Raw genomic sequence first — 12,111 nt, 5'->3', positions numbered from 1 at the left:
AGACACTTGACACTTACTAGCTGTGTGACCCTGGGCAAGTCACTTAACTCCAATTGCCACACCAAGAAAAAAAAGAAAGAAAGAAAGAAAGAAAAAAAAAGAAATGTGGTTTCTCCCATTATAGATTTAGAGGGGGAAGGTGCCCCAGAGGCCACCCTGCCCACCTTTTTAGAGGAAGAGAATGAGACCCAGAGAAGTCAGTGACTGGACCAAGGTCACACAAGCAGCCGGCATTTGGGCCTCCAGAGCTTTTGTCTGTAAATCCAATAAGAAAAACCATTTGTTCCAAATTTAATGCACATCTGGGGGAGTTTTTCCTTCATTGTTGTTGTTTTGGATAAGGACTCAGGCCTCATTAATAGTAGCTAACATGTATACAGCCCTTACTATGTGCCAGGGGCCTTTACTATTATTCTCTCATTCGATTCTCCCAACAACCCCCTGAGGTAGGTGCAATTGTTATTTCCCTTTTACAGATGATGAAACCAAGGCAAAGTGACTTGCCCAGGGTCACAGAACTAGTTAGTGTCAAAGACATGAACTTGGGTCTCTCTGACTCCAAGCACAGTGCTCTATCCACTGCTCCACCTGGCTACATTAACTGAGAGGCATGGAGTTGTGGATAGAGCTTGGAGCCCAAATCTATCTCAGCCACTTACTGGCACCATCAGTACATCAGCCTCTCTGTGCCTCAGTTTCCTCAGCTATAAAATGAGAGGACTGAACTCAGTGGTCTCGAACGACCCTTCTGGCTCCAGGGCTGTGCTCCTATGGACCTGTGAAAACCATCTTTCTAATACTCCAGGCATTTCAGCTCCTAAGAAACACGTCCCAGTTATAGATGGATTTACCATGAGTTATCAGTGTATTTTATCCCCACTGGAATGTGAATGCCTTGAAAGTAGGGATTATTTTATGCTTTGTATTTGTATCCCCAACACCATCAGTGTTTGTTGTTTGTTCGGGTAGAGTTCTTCATGACCCCATTTGGGGTTTCCTTGGTAGAGATACTGTGGTGGTTTGCCATTTCCTTCTCCAGCTCATTTTACAGATGAGGAAAGCGAGGCAAACAGGGTTAAGTGACTTGCCCAGGGTCACACAGTAAGTTTCTCAGGTCCTGCTGCCTCCAGGCCCAGCACTCTATCCCCTGCACCACCTAATTGCCCAAACAGGTACTGAGTAAGATGCTTGTTGACTGACTGAGTGACCTTGTAGAATAAGAGGAAAGCATTTCAAGAATTATTATCCCTGATTTACAAAGGAGGAAACTGAAGTTGAGGATGATCCAACATAGTAAAGGTAATGCCGGAATTTTGTATGCTAGAAGTGCCTCTGAAAAATGAACAATGTGAATAATGTGAAAACGCTGTAATTAACCTGTTTTAGATGCCCAGATTTTTTTATATAGAGAACAATCTTAAAGTAGTGTACACCTGTAACCCCAATCCAATTGAGTCAATCAACAAGTACTTATTAGGCACCTACTATGTGTGGGGCACCGGGCAATCACAAACAGCTCACAGTGACAGGTATCACATGCTTTCTTTGCAAAACAAATTTAATTAAATTGATCCCTCACCCAATAACTGTTCACCTTCTGTTAAATACTAGTCTGATACTTGGAGATAAGTCTAGTTTGTAAATATCCAACCTAACAGACACACACACACACACACACAGGGAAGACAAACAAAAGAAGATAATAATTTGTGGCCATTAATCAGATCCAAGCCAAATATATAAGCATCCCCAAATAAAAGGATCACAGGACAAGACAGAAATCTAGACACATTTTTGAAGGTTTTAATAGATGAAAAGGAAGAGAATGTTGACTATAGAATTATCTAGATACCAACCACATGAATTATCTCTTAATTAATCCTTCATCTAACCTCAGAGGTTGACCCAAGCTTCTCAGATTAACCTCAGGCCACCATCTTATCTTACATCTAGGTCTAGCCCTTCCTTGTGACTAACTACCACTTTGCCTTGGGAGAAGAACTTGTATGTTCTCTTCCTAGTGCCTAGGCCATTGGTTCTGTGTGGGTCCCAAGTGTCTGAGGTCTTTAAATTTGTGTGGACACCATGCTTTGTTATTTTAATTGGATCCTTACAAGCCAAAATGAAATTCCAGCCCCTAGTTCATTGAAAGACTCAGTATAATAAATAAACAAACATACTGTCTTCAGGCTGAATAAATGTCTTTCATACATATAGTAACATTTCCAAATGTTTGTAGAGGATTTTATGATTAACAAAATATAAATTTATTTAGTGCAAAATAAAACGAGTGTGGCTGGATATAATTGATAGACTCACAGAATCAGAGTTGAAAAGGAACTCAAAGTTCATTTGGTCCAACCTAGACCTAACCAAGATTCTCCTCTGAAACCTCTCCCACCAAGTATTCACCCAGCCTTGGTTTGTAAACCTTGGAGTGGGGGTGGAGTGAGAAAGACAGGAAAGGCATATTATTATCATTATTAATTTTGCATTATAAAATGCAAGGGGATTATGATAATTGATTCATGGATTTAGAACCAGAAGGGACCATACAAGTGACTTTGTCCAACCCCTCATCTTACAGTTGAGAATACTGAGTCAGGTCAGTGAGCATTTATTAAGCCCTTATTAGATGCCGGACACTGTTGGGGATACAAAGAGAGACCGAGAACAAAAACAAAAAATGCCACACCAAAACCCCAGTCCTTATTCTCCAGGGGATCACAGCCTAATTGGGGAGGTTCAGAGAAATTAAGAGGAATACTTGGGGGCAGCTAGGTGGTGCAGTGGATAAAGCACTGACCCTAGATTCAGGAGAACCTGAGTTCAAATCCAGCCTCAGACACTTGACACTTACTAGTTGTGTGACCCTGGGCAAGTCACTTAACCCTCATTGCCCCCCCCCCAAAAAAAAGGAATGCTCTTGGTCTCTCAAGCATCGAACTCAGTTTTTACTTCAAAAGTGTCAATTAAACAGCCAGTAGGTGCAAAGCACTGTGCTAAGTAAATGTTTGAGGATGGAGCATGGTTGGTGGGGCAAGTTTTAGAGAGGAAGCAGGAGAATTGAGTGTCAAATTTTCTAGACCATGAGACTCCTTGGGTCCCTTTCTTGGGCAACACTTCCTAGGGACTGGAACTAGAGGAAGGGGTTCCCACGAAGTGGGAACCAGGTCCAATAGTTCCATTCTTCCCACCAGAAAGTGCTATGGTACACTGATGGGGAGGGCATCAAGGAGATGGAGAAGATTAAAGAAGGAATGTGGGAGAGAGTGAGTGTAGCTACCCATACTGACTTATTTACCATGCTTATATTTTGTATTAACCCACATCCTGATAGAATGGAAGCTCCACAGAGTCAAGGAGTGTTGTTTGGCTTCTGTCTTTGATTTGCTAGTGGCTATGACAATCAATGGGACATAGAAGACAGGGCCAGTCTCAGAGTCACTTCTCATTTTTAACACATTCTGGGTGTGGAACCTCAGGTATCCCTTCACTTCTCAATGCTCTGTGAAATTCTTTGAGATGATAGGTTGCAGAGGGGGCGCTGACCTGTATTAGTGAAGAGATGTTCCTCACCTGGGAGTCCCCTATACCAGTGCTGCTCAAAGTGTGATGTGGGGGAATCCTGGGTGGGTCATATCCACAAGCTTAAAACTACTTTCATGATAACACCAAGAGGTTTCCATTGTTGATATTGTAAATCTGATAGCGAAAATGCATATCAACAAAAGCTCTTTGGGATTCTCAATAGTTTTGCAGAGTATAAAGGAGTCCGGAGATATCACACACTCAGGCCCTGTCCCCAGTGCTTGGTCCATTGAAGCTCCTCAATAAATAGTTGGTGGATTGCTGGATGCCTAATGCCCCTTCTAGCTGGAAGATTCTGTGAGCACTGATTTAGTTCAACATCCCAATTTCATAGAGAGATAATGTCAACAGCCAAGTATGAATGATTCAGATGTTATATCATATATCAGAAGGCCTGGAGGAGGCACATGGTTTGGATCATCTATGAAAAATTTGTGGAAAGACGGGCTCTACTAGGCCTGCACCCCAAAATGACCAAAGAAAGGAAGAGGGCTCACATGTGCAAAAATATACCAGCTCTTATTGTGGTAAAGAACTAGAAACTGAGGAGGCACCCATCATTTGGGGAATGAATGAACAAATTAGGGTATATGAACATGTTGTCATTGTTCTCTTGTTTCAGTTGTGTCCGGCTCTTTGTGACCCCATTAAATTGTAAGCTCCTTGAAGACAGGGGCTATCTTTATTTTTTTTAAATTTGTATTACTAACTCTTAGCATGGTATCTTGTACATAATAGGTGCTTAATAAATGTTTATTGAATTGAATTCAAAGTGGAGGGGAAAAGGTAAATTGGGATATGGTCCCTTCCCCCTCCCCCCAAAATGAGAAGAAAATAGAAGACCAGAAGGAATCACAGTAGAATGGCTTTGAATGCTACATGTTGAATTTATCATATACTTTTTAGAAACGCAGAGTGTGCATTATAGAGATCCAGTTTCGTGTATAAATCCTCTCCCGCTCTACAATGTATATGGAAATGTTATTTGGTATTTAAGTTTATTTTTTAAAAATTTTAAAACATAGGATCATAGATTCAGAGCTGGAAGAGACCTTAGAGTCAACCTGCTGGTTTTACAGATAAGAAAATACAGGCACAGAGAGAGGTTAAGTGATTTGTCCTGGGTCGCACAGCAGCAAGATTTGAACACTGGTCTCCCTGATTCTAAGTCTAGTACATGATGCCACCCACATGGACAAGAAACCCTCTGTATAAGCAAGCACACGCCCAAGAAATCATGGATCCATTGACACATCAATGCCACATGAGCAGACGCAGCCAAAATCAATTTTATCCATTTTCATTCAATTGGACACATCTTTAAAAACATAAATCCTGGGTTGGTCTCAAAGAAAGTATGAGAAAATACACATTCTTCTCCTCTTTGCAGAGGCGGGGGGCTATGGAGATAGAACATTGCTGTCAGATTCACGTGATGTGTTAGTCATTTTCACCCAACTGCTTTTTCCCCCCACTCTGTTTCTTTTTATTCTATGTTACAAGAGAAAGCTCCCTGGGCAGGGGAGGGGGAGGAGGATATTTTAGAAAATGAAGGTTATCTAAAAAGAAAAGAGCAAAAAAGGGGAAACTGGAGGGGATTTAGAAATATTCTACAAAACTGAATATAATCTAAAAATACTTTATTGCTGTATCTGCTTACAAAGGTACATGGATATTAACATGTATATCATACACACATACACACACATATGGAGAGAGAGAGGGAGAGAGAGGGAGAGAGAGGGCAGCTAGGTGGCAGAGTGCACAGAGTGCCAGGCCTGGAGTCAGGAAGATTCATCTTCCTGAATTCAAATCTTCCTAGCTGTGTGACCTTGGGCAAGTCACTTAACCCTGCTTGCCTCACTTTCCTCATCTATAGCATGAGCTGGAGAAGGAAATGGCAAACAACTCCAGTATCTCCACCAAGAAAACTCCAAACAGGGTCATGGAGAGTCGGAAAGGACTGAACAACAACAAAATAGATAGAAACACACATACATAAACTTGGGCTCAAGGTGGCATTTACCTTTTTTGTTTTGTTTTGTTTTGCAGGGCAATGGGAAGTTAAGTGACTTGCCCAGGGTCACAAAGCTAGTAAGTGTCAAGTGTCTGACGCCAGATTTGAACTCAGGTCCTCCTGAATCCAGGACCGCTGCTTTATCCACTGTGCCACCTAGCTGCCCCCAGGCATTTACCTTTCACAAGACCACACAAAGCTGGCCAAGAATGTCGGTGTTTATTTCTGCCTATTAGAGATTTTCTCCCAGTCTGTCCTCTACTGATAAAGAGGAAAAAACGGGGATGAGGAATCCTAGCAAAGCATCTTACATTAAAGAGAGGGGCAGCTAGGTGGCACAGTGGATAGAGCACTGCTCCTGGATTCAGGAGTACCTGAGTTCAAATCTGGCCTCAGACACTTAATACTTACTAGCTGTGTGACCCTGGGCAAGTCACTTAACCCCAATTGCCTCACTAAAAAAAAAAAAAAAGTGAAGGAGGGGGCAGCTAGGTGGTGCAGTGGATAAAGCACTGGCCTTGGATTCAGGATGACCTGAGTTCAAATCCAGCCTCAGACACTTGACACTTAACTAGCTGTGTGACCCTGAGCAAGTCACTTAACCCTCATTGCCCTGCCGAAAAAAAAAAAGTGAAGGGAAAATAATGATGACATTTTTCTATAGAGTAATGTGGGAAGACAGAGCAAACACCATGGAGAGATGCCAAATGTATGTTTCCACCTGGTTTGGCTCCCACTGAGCAGCCCATCTTTTAGCTCCTTCCTATTCACTTAGCGGAAGGATAGGTGATGCCTGGGAGAAGAGGAAGGACTAGATGTTCAGAGTTGAGTGGGATCTGCTACTTTTAAAGTAGGGGTTCTTAATCTGGGGTACATGAACTTATTTTTTTTAAATGCAACTTTACTTGTATTCTTATACAATTGGCTTCCTTTATAATCCCATGAATTTTACTTTATGCACTTAGAAACATGATTCTGAGGAGATGTGCCGAGGACTCCCAAGCTGGCTAAAATACACCCAAGTGGTTAAGAACTCCTGCCTAGGGGGCAGCTAGGTGTCACAGTGGATAAAGCACTGGCCCTTGATTCAGGAGGACCTGAGTTCAAATCCGGCCTCAGACACTTGACACTTACTGGCTGTGTGACCCTGGGCAAGTCACTTAACCCTCATTGCCCTGCCAAAAACAAACAAACAAACAAACAAAGCTTCTGCCTGAAAACAGACATCAGGCAGCTAGCCCGTGTCTGTCATGGTGAGAATGTTATACTTGAAACCAGGGCATGGGGCAGGGGGGGGGGGGGCGGGGAGGGCTGAGTTTGAATCTTGTCTCAGACAGTTGTAGATCCCTGTGCAAAATCCCTTAGCCTTTCTGTGCCTCAGTCTACTCATCAGAAAAATAGGAAGAACAATAGCACCTACTCCCCAGGGTTGTAGTACTTGCAAACCCTATTATTGATCTCCTACATAGAATGTATAGAAAATGGAAAACAGCCCTTCCTGTTATCTACCAATGCACCACATTATCTTAGCACAAAGATCCATGTCTCCTGGGAGAGGCTGGTACAGATGTTTCCTGGGCACCAATTTCTTTAAGGAATCTTCAAAGTGGCTTTAAACACTCCAAAGTTCTTTAATAATTAGTGGGCTCCATATATGTGTACACACATTTATAGACACACATATTTATATGTGTGTCTATAGACATAGATATCACTTACAATTGTTGCTCAATTGTAGTCTTGTATTTGTGTTCATTTAGAGCAGGAATTTCCAATTGGTTTTTTATACCACTCTCTAATCAGTACACACATACACATGTGTACATATATACACATGCATACATATATATATACACATACACACAAACATACACATATTTCTTTCTCCATGTGTGTATTTGTACCTAATAAACAGGGTTTTTTAAATTAGTGAGTTCAAACCCCGCCCCCCGTTTCCAAAAAACTTTACATAATCTCATTTGATCCTCACAATAGCTCTACAAAATTATAGAGGACTCGCCAAGGAGGGAGTTTCCACACCGGAAGTTTCCCAAATCAATGACATTGATCCTTCAGACTAAAAATGACGACAGCAACAAAGAGCTCCCACCCAGCTCCACCACAAAATGACTTCAGGGAAGAGTTAAGTCATAGAACCTTAGAACGATAAGGAACTTTGGAGGCCTTGAGTCCCACCTGACACTACATGAAGGCGTTCTTGTCACGCTCCCCCTGAAAAGGCAGCTCACGGCTTCCTTTGCTGAACAGCTCAAACTGGTGATGGATGAGGTGACACTTGTCACCCAGTTACTTCCCTTTATTAGTCTCACTTTGCCTCCAGCAGTGTCCAAGGATCGCCCCCTTTCCTAGGAGATGACCCTTAAAATATGTGAAGATGATGACTCTGTCTATCCTCAGCCCTCTCTTCTCCCCAGATAAACATCTCCAAGTCCTTTTGACAACAGGACACCATTTTGACACCCCTCACCCTTGCCATCTTGTTCCTGATTCTTGGAACATTCTCCAGTTTGTCAATCTCTCTCTCTTCAAATGCTAATACACCAAGTCTCAATTCAATTTGCCAAACATTTTTTAAGGGCCGACTAGGTGCTTTGTGAGCAGTGCTAAGGACTCAAAAAGGAAATACTCCCTACTTTCAGGGAGCTTAAAGTCTACACGGGGAAATAGCATGTCCTCTGTAAGTATCAACATCAGGGGGCAGCTAGGTGACACAGTAGATAAAGCACCGGCCTTGGACTCAGGAGGACCTGAATTCAAATCTGGCCTCAGACACTTGACACTTACTAGCAGTGTGACCCTGGGCAAGTCACTTAACCCCCACTGCTCCACCAAAAAAAAAAAAGTATCAACAAGAATTAGAAATAGAGATGAGACCTGCGATTTCATTGGCATAGGGAACTCCCAGGAGGGAAATTCTCTCTACCAATGCAGACTGGCACCTTCTTTGCAACTTATAGTCTATAAGAGTCACGTGGGGCACTGATGGGTGAAGTCACACGCCTAGAATCACACAGCCAATTTCTGAGCCAAATGGCTGTTTCCTCATCTGCACAAAGGGGATAATCACAACACCTGCTTCACAGGGTGGTTGCTGTTAGAACTGAGTCAGATTTCGAGTGTAAAGCCCATGGTAAATGTTAAGTTGACATAAGACATGAACTAAATTTTTATGAGTTATTCTTCCTATAATAATGAGAATCGCAATGGACATTTATATAGTTTGTGGTGATTTATTTCTCATTGGATCTTCCCCATAGTCTTGCCAATTGTCTCTAATTTATCCCATTGATTATTTGTATGGAGTTAACTTCTTGCTGACCCCATTAGTCCCTGAAAACAGGGACTAGTTTTTGCCTTTCTTTGTAGTCCCAGCACTTGGCACATGGTAGGAGCTTAATCTATTTTTCTCAATTCCCAGATTAGGAAAAGGAGGGGAGAACTTGCTCAGGGTCACCCAGCTAGTGAGTGTCAGAGGCCGGATTAGGAATTAGGTCATCCCTCACTGCCATATGCACAAGCCCTTTGTCCTCTAAAATGTCCTAATACATCTCATTCCCACTTGGCCTCAGCATGGGCCACTGGCTGCTTCTGTCCCAGACAGAGGCAGATGAGGTGGGTATCTCCTAGAGAACCAGGCTGGCCCTGGGAACGAGTTACCTCCGCCATCTTTTCAGCTTAGTCACTTGGCTTTGGTCACTTGGGTGTCAAACACTGGCTGACCAGGATGATTCTCCATTTTACAATTTCTTTTTTTAAAAGAAGCAGCCAGGGGCAGCTAGGTGGCGCAGTGGATAAAGCACCAGCCCTGGATTCAGGAGAACCTGAGTTCAAAATCTGGCCTTAGACACTTGACACTTACTAGCTGTGTGACCCTGGGCAAGTCACTTAACCCCCATTGCCCTGAAAACAACAACAACAACAACAACAAAAATATATCTTTAAATGAAGCAGTCAGTGGCCACATGGGCCACCAGATGAGAAGCACGGCAGGTCCGGGAAAGCTTTGGCCTGAGAACCTGCAGGCTTGGGCAAAGACATCTGGGTGCTTTGGGGCAAGTCTCTGTCCATGCTTCCTCCTGGTGAAAAGGCACTGGACCAAGTGACTTCCGGGGTACTGGGGTAGCAGGATTTAGATCCGGAAGGGGCCAAACAGATCATCTAGTAGAAATCCTTTATTTTACAGATGAAGAAACTGAGTCTTGGAGAGGTGAGGTCACTTCCCTAAGGTAACATGGTGAGTCAGTGACAAAACCAGAATTAAAACCCAGATTAGGGGAGATCACAGGCTATCAGCTTTGAATGGTGGAGTACTACAGGGCACAGTCGGAAACCCACTCTCTGTGTCTGCTCTCAGCCTGGTCAGCCTCATTTATGTTTTGTTTTGTTTTGTTTTGGTTTTTGGTGGGGCAATGAGGGTTAAGTGACTTGCCCAGGGTCACACAGCTAGTAAGTGTCAAGTGTCTGAGGCCATATTTGAACTCAGGTCCTCCTGAATCCAGGGCTGGTGTTTTATCCACTGTGCCACCTAGCTGCTCCCCTCATTTATGTTTTATGTACAAGCTATGACTTCTGTTTTGTTACATGCACTTTTGGTAGTGTCTACCTGTCTTCCCAATATAGACTATAAGGTAGGGTCCAAGGGCAGCTAGGTGGCACAGTGGGTAGAGCACTAGCCCTGGAGTCAGGAGGACCTGAGTTCAAATCCTCAGACACTTACTAGCTGCTGTGTGACCCTGGGCAAGTCACTTAACCTTTTTGGGCATCAGTTTTCTCATTTGCAAAACAAAATAATTGGATTAAATTATCTTCAAAGTCTCTTCCAGCTTTAGATCTATGATTCTGTGTGTGTGTGTGTTTGTGTGTGTGTGTCTGTGTATGCACGCACACGCGAGACTCTCACCTATACATGGTACAATGACAGGAACACTGGATTTAGAATTAAGGGACCTGGGTTCAAATCCCAGCTTGGTTATTCTCTACTTAGGGCAAGTCATTTGTCCTCTGGGGCTCAGTTTCCTATTTTGGGAAATGAAACTAAATTCTCCACATGAGGATCCTTCTGGTTCCAGATCCAGGGATGCTATGAAATGTTGCTGTCTGTAACCTGTGGCATGATGCCGTTTTTTGGCATAGAAATGTATCTGTCCAACCATATAACTTTTTTTTTTCAAGACAATGAGGATTAAGTGACTTGCCCAGGGTCACACAGCTAGTAAGTGTCAAGTGTCTGAGGCCGGATTTGAACTCAGGTCCTCCTGAATCCAGGGCCGGTGCTTTATCCACTGCACCACCTAGCTGCTCCCAACCATATAACTTTGTAATTATTTTCATTTCTCCCCATTTTATGTAATGGTGCTACATTTAGAAACTCCAGATCATCCAGTTCAACCCTCTAAATGTACAGATGGGGAAACTGAGGCTGAGGGAGAGTCGGCATCAGAGATGGGATTTGAACCTGGGGCCTCTGATCCTAGATCCAGGGCTCCTTCCACTGAATCACACTGCCTCCTACCTCAGAGCTCCCTTGACCAGACTCTCTACCCAGGCAGCGTCTCTTGAACTTGTCTCCTTTCCATCACCCTGCTTCAGACCCAGACCATCGCTCACCAGAACCCTTGTCACTGACTCGTCTCCCCCCCATTAGACTGAGAGCTCCCATCAGTATCCAGGTGGGGGCCTCACACCCCACTTCTGATGCCGATAAACCCAAGTTCCTGTTCCTAATGTAAAGTTCTTCCCAGTTTGGCTCCAAACTACCTTCAATCACCTCCCCTCCATGACTCCTTCATTCCATTCAAACCAGCTCTGGGGGCAGCACTCCGTCTCCCAACTTTGTCTTGCCTGGGTGGTGTCTCACATGTACCTGGAATCCTTCCCCCTTTCCCCTCTACCTCTAGGCACACCCATATTTTGTGTTGACTTCTCTGTGTATACAGTCTGATGCATTGGGAAGAGTGTGGACTTCTATTCGAACTCGAGTTTGAATCAGATCTCTGCTATTACTACTGACCTTTGAACTAGGTTCAAATCCCAGCTCGAACACCAACTGACTGGATGACCTGTGGGCTAGTCACTTGGAAAGTCCCAGCATCAGTTTCTACATCTGTCAAATGGGACTATGCCACCAGGACTACCCACGTCATGAGAGGAGACTGAGCTTTTGAAGGCACAAAGTGCTATAGAAATGTGGGGTTCATACAATAATCTTTCACTATAAGAAACAAGGAATGTGACAGAGAGGCATGGGAAGACATTTATAGAGTGCCTACTATGTGCCAGGCGCTATGCTAAACACTCTGCGGTTTTTATCTCATTTGATCCTTACAACAACCCCAGGAGGTAGGTGCCACTATTATCACTATTTTACAGATGAGGAAACTGAGGCAAACAGAAGTTAAGTGACTTGCCCAGGGTCACACAGCTAGTAAGTGTCTGAGGCAGGATTTGAACTCAGGTCTTCTTATATGAACTTCTTATGAGAT

At 43.5% G+C, this 12,111-nt stretch overlaps 1 protein-coding gene across 1 annotated transcript in view; it reads right to left on the bottom strand.

The window, feature by feature from the left end:
• RFX4 (regulatory factor X4) overlaps positions 1-12,111 on the bottom strand; it is a 131,164-nt gene that overhangs the window by 88,929 nt on the left and 30,124 nt on the right.

The sequence above is a fragment of the Dromiciops gliroides genome, chromosome 5, assembly GCF_019393635.1.
Source record: "Dromiciops gliroides isolate mDroGli1 chromosome 5, mDroGli1.pri, whole genome shotgun sequence".
NCBI lineage: Eukaryota > Metazoa > Chordata > Mammalia > Microbiotheria > Microbiotheriidae > Dromiciops > Dromiciops gliroides.
Note: the sequence above shows the minus strand (reverse complement) of the source record. Positions and strands in the feature narration are given on the sequence as shown.